Source organism: Bactrocera oleae, chromosome 2 (assembly GCF_042242935.1).
Source record: "Bactrocera oleae isolate idBacOlea1 chromosome 2, idBacOlea1, whole genome shotgun sequence".
NCBI classification, from domain to species: domain Eukaryota; kingdom Metazoa; phylum Arthropoda; class Insecta; order Diptera; family Tephritidae; genus Bactrocera; species Bactrocera oleae.
The window spans coordinates 31,409,215-31,430,823 of NC_091536.1; the positions used below are offsets into that span (position 1 = coordinate 31,409,215).

The 21,609-nt window shown below is 36.9% G+C and overlaps 1 protein-coding gene and 1 long non-coding RNA gene across 3 annotated transcripts in view; one reads left to right on the plus strand and one right to left on the minus strand.

Annotated features, from left to right (window-relative positions):
- LOC138855683 (gustatory and odorant receptor 22-like) overlaps nucleotides 1–21,609 on the minus strand; it is a 1,003,612-nt gene that overhangs the window by 233,120 nt on the left and 748,883 nt on the right. The gene's annotated exons all lie outside the window — the stretch shown is intronic.
- Nucleotides 1,846–3,093, plus strand: LOC138858892 (uncharacterized). The gene is made up of 2 exons (XR_011397917.1): nucleotides 1,846–2,926; nucleotides 2,989–3,093. It is a non-coding gene; the product is annotated as an uncharacterized lncRNA (long non-coding RNA).

Sequence of the window (21,609 nt, forward strand, 5' to 3'; positions counted from 1 at the left end):
GCTAAAAAGCACAGCTACGCATTTTTCTGTACCGATTGGCAGTGCGGAATGGACACACTAACCAGGGTAGAGTAGGGCACGTCAAATGTGTCAAAGATATCTCCAAGTCCTGAGGATAAGCTCAAGAAAAAAGAGCAATACATGTGGGCTATCGCCCTCCGCCAATTATAACATTTGAAAGTTTCAACTAACTCTCGACGCGCTCATTGATAAATGCAGAAGTCAAAAATTCATGTACACTCAAGCATACTGGTCTTGTAAAATAAACCTGTTAGACAGTTCTGACTAGAGAATTCTCACAAGAAAATGAAATGAATCGAAAATTTAGTAGTACTCGCGCGAGGACACGCAATCGTGAACCTGAAAGCATAAGCAAGCTTCAGTATAGATAAACAAATGTCTTAAATATGTTTATTTTTTGCTTCGAATGTACGGAAAAGATCAATGAAATTAAACACATTTTAAATACTGTAGTCAAACTCTAGCCAATCAAGTAATCGAATCTTGTAGCGCAGTGCAAACTATTGCTTTAAGCTACCAAGGTGTGTGAAATGCGCTAGAAATCACACAACTTTAATCTGCACAAAATCAACTGAACTACCATATAATATACAAAAAAAAACCAAACAAAGAAACCAGTGTGATTCCTGAGATTTTCCTGCTGAAAATCGTAGGCCTGTCGAAATAACTGCAAGAGAAGAGTTTTATAATAAACAGTAGTAGCAGCAAGCAACAGTAGCAGTAAGGCCAACAATAATAACAACAGCAGCAGTAGCAGAAAGCAACAGCAGCAGCAACAATAAGAGCAAGGTACCGACAAACATACTAACACATAAATAAAATAGGCTTGCACAGCCAATAATACAAAAATAAATATTAAACTTTTAAGTAAGTAAACTTAAGTACAATAAAATATAAAAATACATATACGCTAAAAGTAGTGAACATCAGATTCATCATACAAAACCATTTTTCCGAAAAACAATTATTTTATATGTTGTGGTTAGTAATACAAACCTAAAAAAAAAAAAACAATTGTTGCATGATTTTGAGGGTAAAGTAAAAAGACCCAGTGAGGAAAATAATGGCAGAGCAAATAGAACTGCTAACTCGTTGCTTAGTAATATCTTTAATGCATATAAGTACTCAAAATGCAGCGAAAATCAATTGACAATTAGGCAAAGGGCCGAAAAAAACTTAAAATATCTAGCTCCTTTCGAAGGGAATGTAAAAAAATTGCCATCCTTCATTTAGGCTATTGACAGAGTACGAAGGGACTATGTAGGACAAGAAGAAATAGTTTTTAGGGTGACCTATGACTTAAAAATTGGTGTATTTTATATTGGAATTAAGTAAAAGATTAAATAGTATAACGGAATTAAGTAAAAGAGTAAACGAAATCGTAGATGGTATAACAGAATATAGAGCATTAAGCGAAAACGGTGACACTATGAGAAAAATTTTTTAAGGGATGCTAATTCAGCAATAATTAGCATCAGGGACATTTGCATACACAGTGGAATCGATGACATAATTGACAGAAATGACCAAAGAAATGTATAAATTTATTGGATTCGATGAAGATAATCTAAGTCCTCATCTTAAAATAGAGGGAAAGCATTTTCAAGTTAATACCAAAAATAATGGTGTTAACAATAAAAATTTTCACAACAAAGATCAACAAAGAAATACTGTTTTGTCTACAACAATATCAAAGCTTTTCAGGACAATATCGTCCACAAAACCAAAATTTCTCTGGGCAGCAGTTTCGTCCACAATCTGTTCAATGTCAAATAAATTTATTATGGACAACAATCCAATCAAACAAGACAGCCATCGGTATAAAGTCGTCCAAACTATTCAAATCAAAACCATTCTAATTACTCGAGTCAGCAAAGAAGCTCGGTAAATAATAGACAACATTTACAAAGAAGGGAACCAGAGCCCAGGGACGTGGGCACAATGAGTAGAAGAGGTGATCCACAAGAATCAAATATGAACGAAGTGTTTTTTACAAACTATTTTATGCTTTGATCGACTCAGGCTCAACGATAAGCGTAATGGAAAAATCTCTTGAGAAAACTATTGAAATAGAATACGTAAATGGAAAAAATAATGTTGTAGCTGATTTCTTAAGTCGAATTGAAACCTCACCAATAATAAAAGAAGGTAACGACAATGAATCAAACCTGGAATTGTCAGAAACAATTAATTAAACAGATGAGGAACTGCCTGAACACTTCTCAACTAAAGAAGACTTTCTAAATAAATACAAAATTTAAATTATATTGACACATAGCCCAAAAGCTCAGATGCAAAGACTCTATGGAAGAAAAATAATTGAAATAAACCTAATGGATGAAGAAAAAGAGAACAAGGAAACATTAAAAAAATGTATAAAAGGAAGCGGAATAGTGAGAATATTTTCAGAAGTGTCTGAAGCTAATTATCATGAACTACAGAAATTACTCAGTTTAAAATTTGTAAAATGCACAAAAAGAGCGTCAGAAATAGAAAAGAAGAGAAATTACATAAACAAATATCACTGTACCATAAAAAGTAATCTATGCATAGTGGCATAAATGAAACCTATAATGCATTAAAAGATAAATTATATTATCCGAAATTCAAGGCAGAAATACAATTGATAATAAACGACAAAAATTTCATCTAACTGAAACTCCAACCAATAAAAATGAGATAGTTCATATAAACATATTCCATTTCCACAGAAGAACACATAGAAAACACAGAAACTTGGCCGATTAAAAACTACAAAATAGTACGGCATAAAGATCAACCATATTACCGAATTAATCCACTGCAAAATGTTCACCCGGCATATATAAAAATACCAAGGAAATTGGCAAATATAGAAAACCCAAACGAGAAAGATGTTGATGCATTTAGTTTAAAGCATTTAATGGTGATAATAACATAAAAAAAATAATAAAAAGTTTGTATTACATGATTTTTGTTCTACCCCAGTGGGTACCAGGTTTTCCAAGAATATACCCATGGTAAGTGATGCCTGTCGTAAGAGGCGACTAAAATCCAACGGAGTAATAAATAATAAAATATCGGAAACTTTTACATATAGAGACAATTAATCGGAACCTAAACGGTAATAAATTTTAATTTTTATGTTTTACAGATGGCGGGGATAATTATTTTTTTTACTTACTTACACTTTTGCAAATCACAGCAATAATAAAAGAAGCGGGGTATATAATGATACAAAAGGATGACACAGAAATAGTTAATGAAATAAGTACAGTTATACATTATAAATCCGAACAAAATTACAGAAATAGTTGAACAGATTAAAGAAAATATCGGACAGCTAAATATTGAAAATAAAGAAATTTTGTAAAATGAAATAAAACATACAAAAGCAAAGATTACATCTATAACACCGTATATCAAAGAAAGATAGAAAAGTAGCTTAATAAATATCGTGGGAACAGCCTAGAAATGGATGTTTGGAGTTATGGATAATGAGGGCAGGCAAGATATTGTGAACCATTTGAAAATTATTGAAGAAAATGGCCATAATGCTATTATAAACTTAAATAAACACATAGTACAATAATTAATGAACATTTCAATAGATCATTAAATTAATAGATACCAAACTATAGAATTAGATAGGAAACAAACAATAGAAACTCTTAACAAAATAAACAAAATAGAATTGAAAGAAAGTTTTTGTTTAATGACCAAATAAATAAACTAAAGTTCACAGAAAATAAAGTTCAAGAAATACAAGACAATATTGCGGCAGCTAAATACAATATGGTACATCCAAGTATGTTAACTAAGGAAGAAATTGGAAAATATGAAATTGATTTTTATAGATTAAAATTAGCAAAATTAGGAGTTGTAGTATACAAAAATTAAAGAATAATATTCGCAATTCAGATACCAAGGACCTTCCTTCAAACTTATATTCAATTAATTACTCCATTGCCATATAAAAATAAATTAGAGATTAGTGAAAAAAAAAATTCGTTAACAAGATTGGCGAAAGCTATTTTGGTTATGAAAAAAATTAAGCATTTAAAAATTTTATATTGAGTAAAAGATGTATATTTTCAAATACTTGTGAATTTATATGCAATGACAAAACAACAATACAAGACATAAACGATGATACAATATTAATAAGAAATTTCAATAACGATACAATAAAACCGAACTGCGATAATAGAAAAATCGCGCTACAAAATAATTGTAAAAAAAGTTGTAAATTGTAAAATAGAAATTTTATTAATTATTATATTATCCCGTCATTATTAAGTTAGTGTGGTAGGTGTTTGATGAGATGACTCTTTTTTTGCGCTGATCGGCTCTGAACACACTGCCTCATATGGGTGTGAGTCAACCCTCGCCTTGGCCTCGTAACTGAGACAACCTTGGCTGAGCGACGTGCGCAACGGGAAAGTTTGGCCGACCGAGCCCCACACCTTGAAAAAGCGGCAGAGGTCGCAGGAAGGGGCATCCTCTCTCGGCAAAAAGGATCGAGTCGGAGCCGCACCGATGTTTAGCGAAATCGCTAAACTCGCAAGCTCAGTGGTTCTCGGTGTGTACAACCGAAGCAGCGGAGATGGGTAGCGAGTAAAAGTGGGTAGCGGCTGTTATCTCCGCTGTCTTCATGAAGGTGGTCAGGGGAAGCCCTGGACCACCCCTTAGATGGGAAAGTGCCGGGTGGAACCTCGGCATGCACAAACTTTAAACTTCTTTATAAGGAGGCAGTAGCGGCGGTGTGGAAAGGAGCAAAGCTCGAGGCGGTGGCCAAATCGGATTTCCCGAACCTTCTACTTCGACCGAAATTGAAGAGATGTTGCAGTACTGCAATCCATCTCTTCCCACCCAAGACTGGAAGGTGATTAGACTGGAGAAGACCGAGGTGCCATATCGGCAAGCGCTGATAATCGTTCTCAGGATACTCCCAAAATAGGCCAGAGTGGATGGCCCGCTACCTCACGCTGCGGTGAAAGAGAGCGGGAAAGATACCTCTCTCGCAGACGCGGGGAGCACGGGGGGCGGATCGTCAGGCGATGATGGATCTGTCTTCAGTCTCTGACGCTTGTTCGAGGAGGCTGGGATCGATGGCACGGATGATAGTGCGGAACTCGCACTGCTGGAGAGGAGTTTGGAGAATGAAGATCCTTTAAATTAACCTCCAGCACTCAAAGGCGGCCTCCGCCTATCTTTTGCTTCGTCTAGGAAGGGACGAAGCCGACGTTGTCCTTATCCAGGAACCGTGGCTGAGCAGCTATGGAATATCTGGACTAAGGATAAAAAGGCAAAAGCTCCAGGTAGAAGCAGAGCCTGTCTGCTGGTCAGAAACGAACTGAACTTTTTCTTTTACCTAATGACAGCTAGCAGGGCGGAAGTCCTTTAAATCACGCTAGCCTCTAGAGAAATTGCTCCCTTGATCTCGGGATGGAGACTTCTGGATGACCATTCCTTTTTCGATTATAAATATATTGTGTTCAGCTTGGACGCCACGCGCCCGAAGCAAAAAACCATTAAAAATTTCAGGAATACCAATTGGCTCCTGTATTGAAGGAAGCTTCGTTCAGCTCTTTCAACCGCGCTTGACAGGGACTCGATCATATCTGCGGACGCGATTGATGATCTCGTCGAGACTTTCAGCTCTTTTAGTAGAACTATCTTGAAAGCTCCTATTCTGTGAGAAACCAGAAAAATAAAAGGAAACCCCTTGATGGATAGATCTTCGAGCAGAGGACTTTTCAACAAAGCACGTAAAAGTGACTCTAGTGACGACTGGGCTTCGTGGAGAGCCTTCTGCGGTAGTGTAGAGGGCTGTCATGAGTCCTCACGGTTCAGGCGCATTCTTGCAAAAAATCTTACTCCAGTGGGGTATCTAAAAAATGCAGATAGTAGTTGGACAACGAGTAGCGAGGAGTTGTTGAAACTACTCCTGGATGCTCATTTTCCACTAAATCAGTCTGCTGAAGAAGTGCCACTGGGGAAGCTGCAGGAAGGCTGTACAGCCTTCTTGGACCTTCTGGACGATCGTCACCTTACCTGGGCGTTGAAATCCTTCAAACCCATTAAGTCCCCGGGGCCCGATGGCATTATTCCAGTGCAACTACAGCGTGCGGTTAAGATGTCATGCAGCTGGCTGGCCCCAGCTACGCGAACTGTGTTAGATTGGGCCATGTCCCGAAGGTCTGGAGACAGGTTAAGGTTGCTTTTATTCCGAAGGCCGGCAAAAGCTCTCACGTCGGTGCAAAAGGTTTCAGACCCATCAGCCTATCCTCGTTTCTGTTGAAAACATTGGAGAGGCTTATGGATCTGTACATTAGGAGCAGAATACCGAGAGGTAAACTGTTACGGGCACAGCATGCCTTTATCAAAGGCAGGTCGGTCGACCCTGCTTTGCATGTTGTAGTGTTATGGCTGGAGACGCAAGGCTGTCGGGTGACAGCCTATGCTGATGATTTGGTTCTTATGGTTGAGGGAAAATTCCTGAATACCGTCTACGTCTCGTCGGACCCTCTCATATACTCTTAGCGTAAAAGTAGACTAATAGAAAATTATAGCATAATAAAACAGGGGCATCAACCAGTCCGCAGCTCTATTTCCCCCTCTGTTTGAAATAAACTTAAAAGGGCGCATCTTGATGCCAAAAGACCATACTGAAGAAGAAAAAAACGGCACTAAAAAAGAGAGGCACACCTAGCTTAAACGTTTCTCACTTAAGATTATCAATGTTAGTATCTTTTTTAATAAGTTTATAGCATAAAACATGTTGCCTATAAACATTAGAATGTTTGACAACGAAGGATAAGAGAGTTACTTAGAGGTAGACAAATGAATCCATTTCATGGATATGACCACATCGAAATCACAATTGACATTTAAACCAACAACAGTTGAAGCAGCCTGAGATTTTTTGTTAATAGTGCTCAGTGTTGATTTCAAAGCATCATTAGCATTAATAGAAGTTGAGGAGCTCGGATTAACAGAATCACCTACGGTATAATCAAAGACAGCAGATTGCGCAGCAAAAACAGCATTTATGATACGATCAGGCTTAGCAGCAACAATTGGATTGTTCTGGCACTGGAATGCGAGTGAGCTCTGAGCTTCCTAACAACAGCCTCAGTATATGTCTTGGAAATTTAGCCAAGCGTTAGCGTTGGTAGCGGCTGCAGGTAAAGCAGCGGGAGTGAGGTAACCCATAATCACGTTATAACCAGCAACAGCGGTAGTAGTGAGATTGGAGCTGGCAGGAGATGATGCGGAAGAAAAAGCATTCGATATTGCTGCAGAGGATTTGCCACTGTCATGCAAATTGATGAAAGTTTACAGTAGAAGTACTTTGAGGCTACACATTGTGCACTGTTGGCGACGCAGGCGGCGAACGTCTTGAACTTCTTTAAACTACAGAACAAACTTTGCAATAAAAGACTTATTAGATTTAGGCAAAAAAATCTACATCAGTCTGTGATAAATTGACACAGGGCATATGAAAATACTCGTTGCATTTGTGGCAATTACTTTTAAGTTGAGCACGATCCACTCTCAGAACACAAGCGCACGGCATTAACACAGAGTACAGCTTGAATTACGGAGCAAAATAACCACGTCCGCTCACTATGACTTCAACTTCGTAGACTCGTTTAATTTTATTGATATATTTTACTTCGCGTCATCTAAAATTATATTAAAATCATCTTCAAATAAGATATACAGATGTGATATTAATTGAAGCAAAGAACTTAAATGTAATATATTGAATTGATGTGGAAAACGCCAACTAGAGGATCGGAATTAATTTTATTATGTATAGAAAGTTTAGACCAAGATCTGGACCAACTCTATTCATATTTAACACCATTAATATAATTTTAAAAATCTTATATGGGAGATAGGGGAACTTTAACTATTGACCAGATTTTATCCACATTTGGCCTTACGACATATCATTACCAGAAAAGAATGCTTCTGAAGTAGACTAATATGTGAGGTATAAAGCCAACCGGATGTTTGAGAACCCTGATATTAGTTATATGGGCGCTAGGGTGAGTTTTCATCCGATATTATCCATTTTAGGCACAACGATGCACCGTTATTAGCACGATTTTCGAAAATCTTTATATTAGGCTTATGAGTGATAAGGTAAACATTGAGTCGATTTAACTCATATTTGACATACAGACATATTATATTCAGGAAACCGTTCTTTTCGCATTTCATTTATATATCACACATTGACCGATATTTTCGGTACAAAGTCAGCCATAGGCACTGGGATCCACATTTTCGGAACCTGGGGGCTTAGACCGCCGCTTTTGACAATTATTAGACTTGAGTAGACATACTTTATAGGCACTATTTGTGCAAAGCTTTATCCCGATATACTCGTTTGTGCTTGATTTTAATATTGGAAAGTGAAAGAATCTGATAGAATTGGTTATATGGGAAGTAGGCGAGGTTTAACTCCGATTTCGCCCTTCTGCGCACTGTAGCATGATTCTGTGAGGATAATATTACATACCGAATTTGTATGGAATTGGTAGTTGGTCCAGAGATATGTAATTTCCTAAAATTGGACCGTCCAATTTTGACACCACTTCCTATAAAGCCCCCGTGTACCATCCCGGATGTAAATTTAATGTCTCTGACGCATTTAGTTATCGATTTATCGCACTTTTAGTGGTTTTCAAGAAAACCGTTATATGGGTAGTGGGCGGGGTTATCATTCGATTTCACCTAATTTCACGCTGAAGTAAGATATGTCAAAAGGGTTTGTTCTGTACAAATTTGGGTATTATAGCTTCAATATACAATAAACCTATTAGGTGGCGTGGCCAAGGTTTATAAAGATATTTTCTTTTTTACTCAAGTTACAGGACAAACAGATGGGCGGACGGACAGACAGTCACCCGGATTACAACTCGTCTTCTCATCCTGATCATTTATATATAAGAAAGAGTAAAAAGTTCGTTCGGTTTTTATCTAAGAGATGGCGTTATTGTCCATAGTATTAGTGTTACGTGTCGCATCATGTCATGCTATACGGCGCTGAAAACGTATATATTCACGCTAAAAGTTTGTCTTTGACAGTTTTTCGATTGATTTACTCAGTTCGTTGTGAGCGCTCGTCAAAGATGGACACCAGCAAAAAGAAAATTCGCTATATTTTACAATTTTTCTTCGATCAAGGCGAAAAAGCAGCCAAAGCGACTGAAAAAATTAATTTAGTTTATGGGCCCGATACTGTAAACGAACGTGTAGCACAAAAGTGATTTGCTAGGTTCCGTTCCGGTAATTTCGATGTCAAAGATGCACCACGCGTCGGGTGTTAATAAGGTGAAATACCTTGGACTTATCCTTGATAGAAAGCTTTTTTGGAGGCCAAACATCAAGGATAGAGTTAAGAAGGCATTGGTCGCCTTATACTGCTGCAAAGAGGCTAAAGGGAAAAGGTGGGGACTCTCACCTAAGGTGGTGTTCTGGCTCTACAAAACCGTAGTTAAGCCAATAATGTTCTCTGGTGTGTTCGTCTGGTGGAGGGCGCTCGAAAGGTCCACACTGGCTAAAAAGCTTGAGCGGGTCCAAAGAGCGGAGCTCATCGGAATCTCTGGTGCACTGCGAATCACACCAACGACTATTTCAAACATAGCACCTGTGGACATTGCCGGCAGGTGCATTAATGCGAAGTGTGTTCTAAGGCTCTCCTCCTTCAACTGCATTCCTGAAAACTTAGATCCCTGCGCCACTGCGGCTTTCGAGGCGGCTTTTTCTCAGTGGTGTGGGTGGGAAAAAGCCGCTGGAGTAGAGGCGGGGTGAGGGAATTTTGCGGTGGGGAGGGGTGTTTTCTGTAATGAGCTCTGCGTCAATCTTATCTTTAGGCTAACGAACCACTGTAACGTTTTTCAGGCGGAAGTGGCTGCGATCAAGGTGCCGGTAGAAGTACTGATACGAGGTGCAGCCTCGTTTAGAGAGGTGGTCATTCACTCCGACAGCAGAGCGGCAATACAAGCCCTGAGTGCGCGAACCGTGCATTCAAAGCTAGTCAAGGAGTGTCTGTCTTCGCTAGAATTAGCATCAGACTACTTCAAGATCAGGCTCGTTGGGGTGCCTGGTCACAGCGGAATCTCTGGCAGCTGCAAAGCCGATGAGGTATCCAGGGGGGCACCCATGCCCCGCTCACATCGGAATGGAATCGAGTTGGATCTCCACTAATGTCTTACGTTCTGGCTCTGGACCAATGGACCTTAGACTGCGACTGAAACATCTCAGCAATGACACTTTCGGCGGACGAGAAGATTTGGCCGAAATAGATATTAGCGGTCTCAAAAAGTTTGTCATAGGTACAAAGCGCTTTCTCGACATGTAAGGGTCATAGAAGTTTTGGGTACCACAACGGAATGGCGCTTACGCTGTACAACTGTAATCCTTCTTAAGATCGACTCTCTAACCTAACCTAACCTTATATATATCATACCAACGTGTATAGGCACTATACATTGTAATATGCTATTGCAATAGCATAATGAAATTTCATGTCACTGTTGATTATTTACATATATGTCATATTACCACGTAAGGGATATTTCAAATTATGCCGAGTCGTCGATGTTGAGAAACGTCGAGTCAGCACAACGGCTCCAAGTAAATTAAGCAAAAATAATTTTATAATAAGTAGAAAAATTATTAAAAAACTAGATGGTAAGCCGCACAGCACGGTACTTTTCAGTAGTTTTTTTTAATCAAATTATAAAAAACGTATGTAATTCGCGCACTGTTCTCTATGTAAGTATGTATGTACAAATATGCGAATCACATTGCAAAATAAGTAATGCACACACAAATCTACATACATATATGCGTACAAATGTAAGTTTGTCAGCCAAAAGGAAATATACAAACATTGTTGTTTAAAAACAACAATTGTCTCAAATAGCATGAGCAACGATCAGAAATCCATATGGCAGCCAAATTGACAAATCCTAAATTTGTAGTAAATCACACAACAACGACATTTTCAGTCATGAACTCTAGCGCACATGCAATAAGCTAAGTCCTTTCATTCATAGAGGAAAACGCCTTACACATCTTCCAGAGCATGCGTTTACCCACAAGCGTCTTTTCGCGACAATGGCAAACGCTTGAAATCATTATTTAAACAACTTTCTGTTGTAACCTCTAGAAGGGAAAAGTGACAACCCTGCAAACCCACAAAATACAGAAAAAAGTGACAATCGGCGAGCGTTCCTTTTTTTCGGCACATCTCGGATTTTCTACCAACAATACATTGTTGTGACGCTTTGTCGTCGCGTCAGTCTTTCGACACATTGACTCTCTGACATGAAAGCAAAAAACATGAGCTTCGGTCATTGGTTGACCGGGTGAACAGAGATTTCACATGAAGCAATGAGTGTACATATCTACATACATATGTTGTTTGTAGACAAATTTACAAATATTTTTCTTTCATATTTCTTTATCTGTACATATAAGTAATTAGATAGTTGCGAAAATGCCGACGGCAAAATGCAATTCTTTAAATTCGTATATTGCATATCCAAGGAATTCCCTGGTTGAGAAAAGCAACATGTAGCATGAATGTGAAATGCCGACGGCAAAACATGATCATATACATTGTGGCAAATTAATTATTTAAAGAAATATATTAAAATACTTTTAAGTTGTTACTAATAACTCACAATAAATTAGAAATGAATTAACATAAAATAATTTAAAAAATAATAACCAATAGTTCAGTAAAAGGGAATATATGGCATATTAATATTCCCTGGTTGGCATGCAATCAGCATCGTCTCTCTTCAATATTCGCCGGCAATACCCCTTTTGATTAATAAAGCAGTAAGCAAGATTGCATACAATAAACAAGCAAAGGCAAAATAGCGAGTCTTTAATAAAATATAAAACAAAAACAGAGACATACATATATTATATACACGCATAATAACTTACCACGTTCTTATATACATATTCCATATTTCATATACAATGCACATACACACATATAAGTAACAAATCAAAGTTACAGAGAGTACAATTATTACATATATTGATGTATTATTATCAAAAAATTTCAAATGTACATCTATAACTACATATGTACATACATAATTGTATTTGGGAAATAGCTGCATAGCTTCTTACCCTACACTGGGTACTCTTAAAATTCGCAAGTAATTTAACAGCGGTAAAGTGAAAACTAATTCACTAAATTAAATTTATTAAAAACAAAAAACAAAAAAATTATTTCCAACAACATACTTACATAATTGTATATTGGTATACACAATTATACATATAAACTTATATCCAAAGTCCTCATAGGCAAATTGCGAACAAAAAAGTGCATTGATCTTTTCAACGAGCTCTCAATTGTAAAAGACCATAAAAGCGTACAAACAAGCCCATCTATTAGGGTGTACCTATAATATACCCTAACATAAGGATATAAAAAGTGCGGTTTTAATAATTTAATTGAATTAAGTAATACATTCAAAATAAAACAACAACAAAATCATACCGCAAATAAATACAGTTTACAGTGACAAAAAATAAAAATAATAATAATAATTCACTGACACATAGTGATGAATTATAATAAAAAAAATACACCTGCAGGAGCTACAAAAATATATATTTTACTTTTTTAATAATTTTCTAATTTCAGTTGTTACAAAATTAATAATTTTACATACATAATACATACTTACATATTTGTGTTCATCAATATGGAGATCATTCACATTCTCTGGTATGTACACATGGAGGAATAGAATTTTTGATATTATCACTTATCAATAAATACATGTGCGCGCACTGCTCTATATGTACATACATATGTGCGTGTAACATTGCCGAACAAATAATGCATACACAAACCTACATACCATATATTCGTAGACATGTATAAAGCAGTAATCTCAAGTAGCATAAGCAGCATACACACATGTCAATATGGAAAGCCCAAATGTATAGCAAATCACACAACAACACATTTTCATTCATGAACGCAAGCGCACATGCAAAAAGCTAAGTCCTTTCATTCACAAAAGCAAACGTCTTACATATCTCCCCGAGCCTGCGTTTGCCCGCAAGCGTCTTTTCGCGATGATGGCAAACGCTTGAAATCATTAATTAAACAACTTTCTGTTGTACCCTCTAGAAGGGAAAAGTGACAACCCTGCAAACACAGAACAAAGTGACTAAATTGGCAACAAAGCTTTTGTCGATTTAAAATATTTTACAATTCTAAAATAGTTTTACAATTCTAAATATTTTTCCGTGGCAAACATTTTCGTCAATATATGCACGTTCATATAAAAACATACATATTTACAATGATTTGTTGGCAAAGCTGTTAGAGCGGCAAGGGAATCGATGACAATCGGCGAGCGTTCGTTTATTTATTCAGCTAATCTCAGATTTTCTACTAACAACACAATGCTTTATCGTCGCGTCAATCCTTCGACACATTAATTTTTTGACATGAAAGCAAAAATCGGGAGCTTCGGTCATTAGTTGACCGGGTCAACAGAGATTTCACATGAAGAAATGAGTGTACATATGTTGTTTGTAGACAAATTTACAAATATTTTTCTTTCACATTTCTTTACATGTACACATAAGTAATTAAATAGATATGAAAATGCCGACATCAAAACGCAATCCTTTACATTCGTACATTGCATATCTCTGGTTATGAAAAGCAACATGTAGCATGAATGTGAATTTCTAACGGCAAAAAACATTTCTGTACTTTTCTGACTTTTCTGATTCTTTAATTCTATTTTAAGCAATATATCAAAATATTTTTAAATTATTACTAATAACTCATAAAGTAAGACGAATTAACATAAAGTAATTTAAAAAATAATAAGTAAAAGTTCAATAATGAGGAATTTATTTCAAATATCATATGAATATTCCCTTTTTGGCATACATATCATATTCTCTTCAATATTTGACGGTCGGGCATGTTATGTGTTTCTATTGCTTGTTAGGTGAATTCTTTCACTGGAATTTTACAAGTGTTTGCTGTCGAACCTACACCTTCTCGTTCTTCTAAGTTCTCTGTGTCAGCATCCTCTAAAACTTTCACAATAGTTCGACGATTTTCAAGCACAATTTTTTTCACTGTTTCGATGTTTTCTTCGCTAGTTGACGTGGTCACACCTCCAGGATGCTCATCGTCATCAACAAGTCATGTTGTTCAAAGTGTACACTCAAACGCTAGACATTGAAAATCAATGTAGAGTACTACTACCCACGTCGTCTCCATCGAACAATGAAGAGAACTGTTTAAGCTTAGGGCCTTAATAGAACAAGGTTCACAACGATCCTTAATAGCGTCTAGTGCTCAAAATATGCTAAAACTGCTATCAATGCAATCAAATTTTGAAATTTCGGGAATGGGCGGAAGAGTAGTTCGAAACTCAAATAAAAGCTGCCATATTATCCTAATTTCCCCCTAAGCAGATAAGCACATTCAAGCGGGAGCAATAGTCTTACCGCAATTTACAAATATGCTTCCCAGCTGTCATAGAAATAGCAAGCATTGGCAAAAGGTTTTACACCTAAAGGTAGCAGATTCTAACTACAACACCCCACAGACATATTATATTCAGGAAACCGTTCTTTTCGCATTTCATTTATATATCACACATTGACCGTTATTTTCGGTACAAAGTCAGCCATAGGCACTGGGATCCACATTTTCGGAACCTGGGGGCTTAGACCGCCGAATTATATATTACATACCGAATTTGTATGGAATTGGTAGTTGGTCCAGAGATATGTAATTTCCTAAAATTGGACCGTCCAATTTTGACACCACCTCCTATAAAGCCCCCGTGTACCATCCCGGATGTAAATTTAATGTCTCTGACGCATTTAGTTATCGATTTATCGCACTTTTAGTGGTTTTCAAGAAAACCGTTATATGGGTAGTGGGCGGGGTTATCATTCGATTTCACCTAATTTCACGCTGAAGTAAGATATGTCAAAAGGGTTTGTTCTGTACAAATTTGGGTATTATAGCTTCAATATACAATAAACCTATTAGGTGGCGTGGCCAAGGTTTATAAAGATATTTTCTTTTTTACTCAAGTTACAGGACAAACAGATGGGCGGACGGACAGACAGTCACCCGGATTACAACTCGTCTTCTCATCCTGATCATTTATATATAAGAAAGAGTAAAAAGTTCGTTCGGTTTTTATCTAAGAGATGGCGTTATTGTCCATAGTATTAGTGTTACGTGTCGCATCATGTCATGCTATACGGCGCTGAAAACGTATATATTCGCGCTAAAAGTTTGTCTTTGACAGTTTTTCGATTGATTTACTCAGTTCGTTGTGAGCGCTCGTCAAAGATGGACACCAGCAAAAAGAAAATTCGCTATATTTTACAATTTTTCTTCGATCAAGGCGAAAAAGCAGCCAAAGCGACTGAAAAAATTAATTTAGTTTATGGGCCCGATACTGTAAACGAACGTGTAGCACAAAAGTGATTTGCTAGGTTCCGTTCCGGTAATTTCGATGTCAAAGATGCACCACGCGTCGGGTGTTAATAAGGTGAAATACCTTGGACTTATCCTTGATAGAAAGCTTTTTTGGAGGCCAAACATCAAGGATAGAGTTAAGAAGGCATTGGTCGCCTTATACTGCTGCAAAGAGGCTAAAGGGAAAAGGTGGGGACTCTCTACTAAGGTGGTGTTCTGGCTCTACAAAACCGTAGTTAAGCCAATAATGTTCTCTGGTGTGTTCGTCTGGTGGAGGGCGCTCGAAAGGTCCACACTGGCTAAAAAGCTTGAGCGGGTCCAAAGAGCGGAGCTCATCGGAATCTCTGGTGCACTGCGAATCACACCAACGACTATTTTAAACAAAGCACCTGTGGACATTGCCGGCAGGTGCATTAATGCGAAGTGTGTTCTAAGGCTCTCCTCCTTCAACTGCATTCCTGAAAACTTAGATCTCTGCGCCACTGCGGCTTTCGAGGCGGCTTTTTCTCAGTGGTGTGGGTGGGAAAAAGCCGCTGGAGTAGAGGCGGGGTGAGGGAATTTTGCGGTGGGGAGGGGCGTTTTCTGTAATGAGCTCTGCGTCAATCTTATCTTTAGGCTAACGAACCACTGTAACGTTTTTCAGGCGGAAGTGGCTGCGATCAAGGTGCCGGTAGAAGTACTGATACGAGGTGCAGCCTCGTTTAGAGAGGTGGTCATTCACTCCGACAGCAGAGCGGCAATACAAGCCCTGAGTGCGCGAACCGTGCATTCAAAGCTAGTCAAGGAGTGTCTGTCTTCGCTAGAATTAGCATCAGACTACTTCAAGATCAGGCTCGTTGGGGTGCCTGGTCACAGCGGAATCTCTGGCAGCTGCAAAGCCGATGAGGTATCCAGGGGGGCACCCATGCCCCGCTCACATCGGAATGGAATCGAGTTGGATCTCCACTAATGTCTTACGTTCTGGCTCTGGACCAATGGACCTTAGACTGCGACTGAAACATCTCAGCAATGACACTTTCGGCGGACGAGAAGATTTGGCCGAAATAGATATTAGCGGTCTCAAAAAGTTTGTCATAGGTACAAAGCGCTTTCTCGACATGTAAGGGTCATAGAAGTTTTGGGTACCACAACGGAATGGCGCTTACGCTGTACAACTGTAATCCTTCTTAAGATCGACTCTCTAACCTAACCTAACCTTATATATATCATACCAACGTGTATAGGCACTATACATTGTAATATGCTATTGCAATAGCATAATGAAATTTCATGTCACTGTTGATTATTTACATATATGTCATATTACCACGTAAGGGATATTTCAAATTATGCCGAGTCGTCGATGTTGAGAAACGTCGAGTCAGCACAACGGCTCCAAGTAAATTAAGCAAAAATAATTTTATAATAAGTAGAAAAATTATTAAAAAACTAGATGGTAAGCCGCACAGCACGGTACTTTTCAGTAGTTTTTTTTAAGCAAATAATAAAAAACGTATGTAATTCGCGCACTGTTCTCTATGTAAGTATGTATGTACAAATATGCGAATCACATTGCAAAATAAGTAATGCACACACAAATCTACATACATATATGCGTACAAATGTAAGTTTGTCAGCCAAAAGGAAATATACAAATATTGTTGTTTAAAAACAACAATTGTCTCAAATAGCATGAGCAACGATCAGAAATCCATATGGCAGCCAAATTGACAAATCCTAAATTTGTAGTAAATCACACAACAACGACATTTTCAGTCATGAACTCTAGCGCACATGCAATAAGCTAAGTCCTTTCATTCATAGAGGAAAACGCCTTACACATCTTCCAGAGCATGCGTTTACCCACAAGCGTCTTTTCGCGACAATGGCAAACGCTTGAAATCATTATTTAAACAACTTTCTGTTGTAACCTCTAGAAGGGAAAAGTGACAACCCTGCAAACCCACAAAATACAGAAAAAAGTGACAATCGGCGAGCGTTCCTTTTTTTCGGCACATCTCGGATTTTCTACCAACAATACATTGTTGTAACGCTTTGTCGTCGCGTCAGTCTTTCGACACATTGACTCTCTGACATGAAAGCAAAAAACATGAGCTTCGGTCATTGGTTGACCGGGTGAACAGAGATTTCACATGAAGCAATGAGTGTACATATCTACATACATATGTTGTTTGTAGACAAATTTACAAATATTTTTCTTTCATATTTCTTTATCTGTACATATAAGTAATTAGATAGTTGCGAAAATGCCGACGGCAAAATGCAATTCTTTAAATTCGTATATTGCATATCCAAGGAATTCCCTGGTTGAGAAAAGCAACATGTAGCATGAATGTGAAATGCCGACGGCAAAACATGATCATATACATTGTGGCAAATTAATTATTTAAAGAAATATATTAAAATACTTCTAAGTTGTTACTAATAACTCACAATAAATTAGAAATGAATTAACATAAAATAATTTAAAAAATAATAACCAATAGTTCAGTAAAAGGGAATATATGGCATATTAATATTCCCTGGTTGGCATGCAATCAGCATCGTCTCTCTTCAATATTCGCCGGCAATACCCCTTTTGATTAATAAAGCAGTAAGCAAGATTGCATACAATAAACAAGCAAAGGCAAAATAGCGAGTCTTTAATAAAATATAAAACAAAAACAGAGACATACATATATTATATACACGCATAATAACTTACCACGTTCTTATATACATATTCCATATTTCATATACAATGCACATACACACATATAAGTAACAAATCAAAGTTACAGAGAGTACAATTATTACATATATTGATGTATTATTATCAAAAAATTTCAAATGTACATCTATAACTACATATGTACATACATAATTGTATTTGGGAAATAGCTGCATAGCTTCTTACCCTACACTGGGTGCAACTAAATTATTAAAATTTAAAATAATTTTTAAAAATATACTCTTAAAATTCGCAAGTAATTTAACAGCGGTAAAGTGAAAACTAATTCACTAAATTAAATTTATTAAAAACAAAAAACAAAAAAATTATTTCCAACAACATACTTACATAATTGTATATTGGTATACACAATTATACATATAAACTTATATCCAAAGTCCTCATAGGCAAATTGCGAACAAAAAAGTGCATTGATCTTTTCAACGAGCTCTCAATTGTAAAAGACCATAAAAGCGTACAAACAAGCCCATCTATTAGGGTGTACCTATAATATACCCTAACATAAGGATATAAAAAGTGCGGTTTTAATAATTTAATTGAATTAAGTAATACATTCAAAATAAAACAACAACAAAATCATACCGCAAATAAATACAGTTTACAGTGACAAAAAATAAAAATAATAATAATAATTCACTGACACATAGTGATGAATTATAATAGAAAAAATACACCTGCAGGAGCTACAAAAATATATATTTTACTTTTTTAATAATTTTCTAATTTCAGTTGTTACAAAATTAATAATTTTACATACATAATACATACTTACATATTTGTGTTCATCAATATGGAGATCATTCACATTCTCTGGTATGTACACATGGAGGAATAGAATTTTTGATATTATCACTTATCAATAAATACATGTGCGCGCACTGCTCTATATGTACATACATATGTGCGTGACATATATGTGTAGACATGTATAAAGCAGTAATCTCAAGTAGCATAAGCAGCATACACACATGTCAATATGGAAAGCCCAAATGTATAGCAAATCACACAACAACACATTTTCATTCATGAACGCAAGCGCACATGCAAAAAGCTAAGTCCTTTCATTCACAAAAGCAAACGTCTTACATATCTCCCCGAGCCTGCGTTTGCCCGCAAGCGTCTTTTCGCGATGATGGCAAACGCTTGAAATCATTAATTAAACAACTTTCTGTTGTACCCTCTAGAAGGGAAAAGTGACAACCCTGCAAACACAGAACAAAGTGACTAAATTGGCAACAAAGCTTTTGTCGATTTAAAATATTTTACAATTCTAAAATAGTTTTACAATTCTAAATATTTTTCCGTGGCAAACATTTTCGTCAATATATGCACGTTCATATAAAAACATACATATTTACAATGATTTGTTGGCAAAGCTGTTAGAGCGGCAAGGGAATCGATGACAATCGGCGAGCGTTCGTTTATTTATTCAGCTAATCTCAGATTTTCTACTAACAACACAATGCTTTATCGTCGCGTCAATCCTTCGACACATTAATTTTTTGACATGAAAGCAAAAATCGGGAGCTTCGGTCATTAGTTGACCGGGTCAACAGAGATTTCACATGAAGCAATGAGTGTACATATGTTGTTTGTAGACAAATTTACAAATATTTTTCTTTCACATTTCTTTACATGTACACATAAGTAATTAAATAGATATGAAAATGCCGACATCAAAACGCAATCCTTTACATTCGTACATTGCATATCTCTGGTTATGAAAAGCAACATGTAGCATGAATGTGAATTTCTAACGGCAAAAAACATTTCTGTACTTTTCTGACTTTTCTGATTCTTTAATTCTATTTTAAGCAATATATCAAAATATTTTTAAATTATTACTAATAACTCATAAAGTAAGACGAATTAACATAAAGTAATTTAAAAAATAATAAGTAAAAGTTCAATAATGAGGAATTTATTTCAAATATCATATGAATATTCCCTTTTTGGCATACATATCATATTCTCTTCAATATTTGACGGTCGGGCATGTTATGTGTTTCTATTGCTTGTTAGGTGAATTCTTTCACTGGAATTTTACAAGTGTTTGCTGTCGAACCTACACCTTCTCGTTCTTCTAAGTTCTCTGTGTCAGCATCCTCTAAAACTTTCACAATAGTTCGACGATTTTCAAGCACAATTTTTTTCACTGTTTCGATGTTTTCTTCGCTAGTTGACGTGGTCACACCTCCAGGATGCTCATCGTCATCAACAAGTCATGTTGTTCAAAGTGTACACTCAAACGCTAGACATTGAAAATCAATGTAGAGTACTACTACCCACGTCGTCTCCATCGAACAATGAAGAGAACTGTTTAAGCTTAGGGCCTTAATAAAACAAGGTTCACAACGATCCTTAATAGCGTCTAGTGCTCAAAATATGCTAAAACTGCTATCAATGCAATCAAATTTTGAAATTTCGGGAATGGGCGGAAGAGTAGTTCGAAACTCAAATAAAAGCTGCCATATTATCCTAATTTCCCCCTAAGCAGATAAGCACATTCAAGCGGGAGCAATAGTCTTACCGCAATTTACAAATATGCTTCCCAGCTGTCATAGAAATAGCAAGCATTGGCAAAAGGTTTTACACCTAAAGGTAGCAGATTCTAACTACAACACCCCACAGACATATTATATTCAGGAAACCGTTCTTTTCGCATTTCATTTATATATCACACATTGACCGTTATTTTCGGTACAAAGTCAGCCATAGGCACTGGGATCCACATTTTCGGAACCTGGGGGCTTAGACCGCCGAATTATATATTACATACCGAATTTGTATGGAATTGGTAGTTGGTCCAGAGATATGTAATTTCCTAAAATTGGACCGTCCAATTTTGACACCACCTCCTATAAAGCCCCCGTGTACCATCCCGGATGTAAATTTAATGTCTCTGACGCATTTAGTTATCGATTTATCGCACTTTTAGTGGTTTTCAAGAAAACCGTTATATGGGTAGTGGGCGGGGTTATCATTCGATTTCACCTAATTTCACGCTGAAGTAAGATATGTCAAAAGGGTTTGTTCTGTACAAATTTGGGTATTATAGCTTCAATATACAATAAACCTATTAGGTGGCGTGGCCAAGGTTTATAAAGATATTTTCTTTTTTACTCAAGTTACAGGACAAACAGATGGGCGGACGGACAGACAGTCACCCGGATTACAACTCGTCTTCTCATCCTGATCATTTATATATAAGAAAGAGTAAAAAGTTCGTTCGGTTTTTATCTAAGAGATGGCGTTATTGTCCATAGTATTAGTGTTACGTGTCGCATCATGTCATGCTATACGGCGCTGAAAACGTATATATTCGCGCTAAAAGTTTGTCTTTGACAGT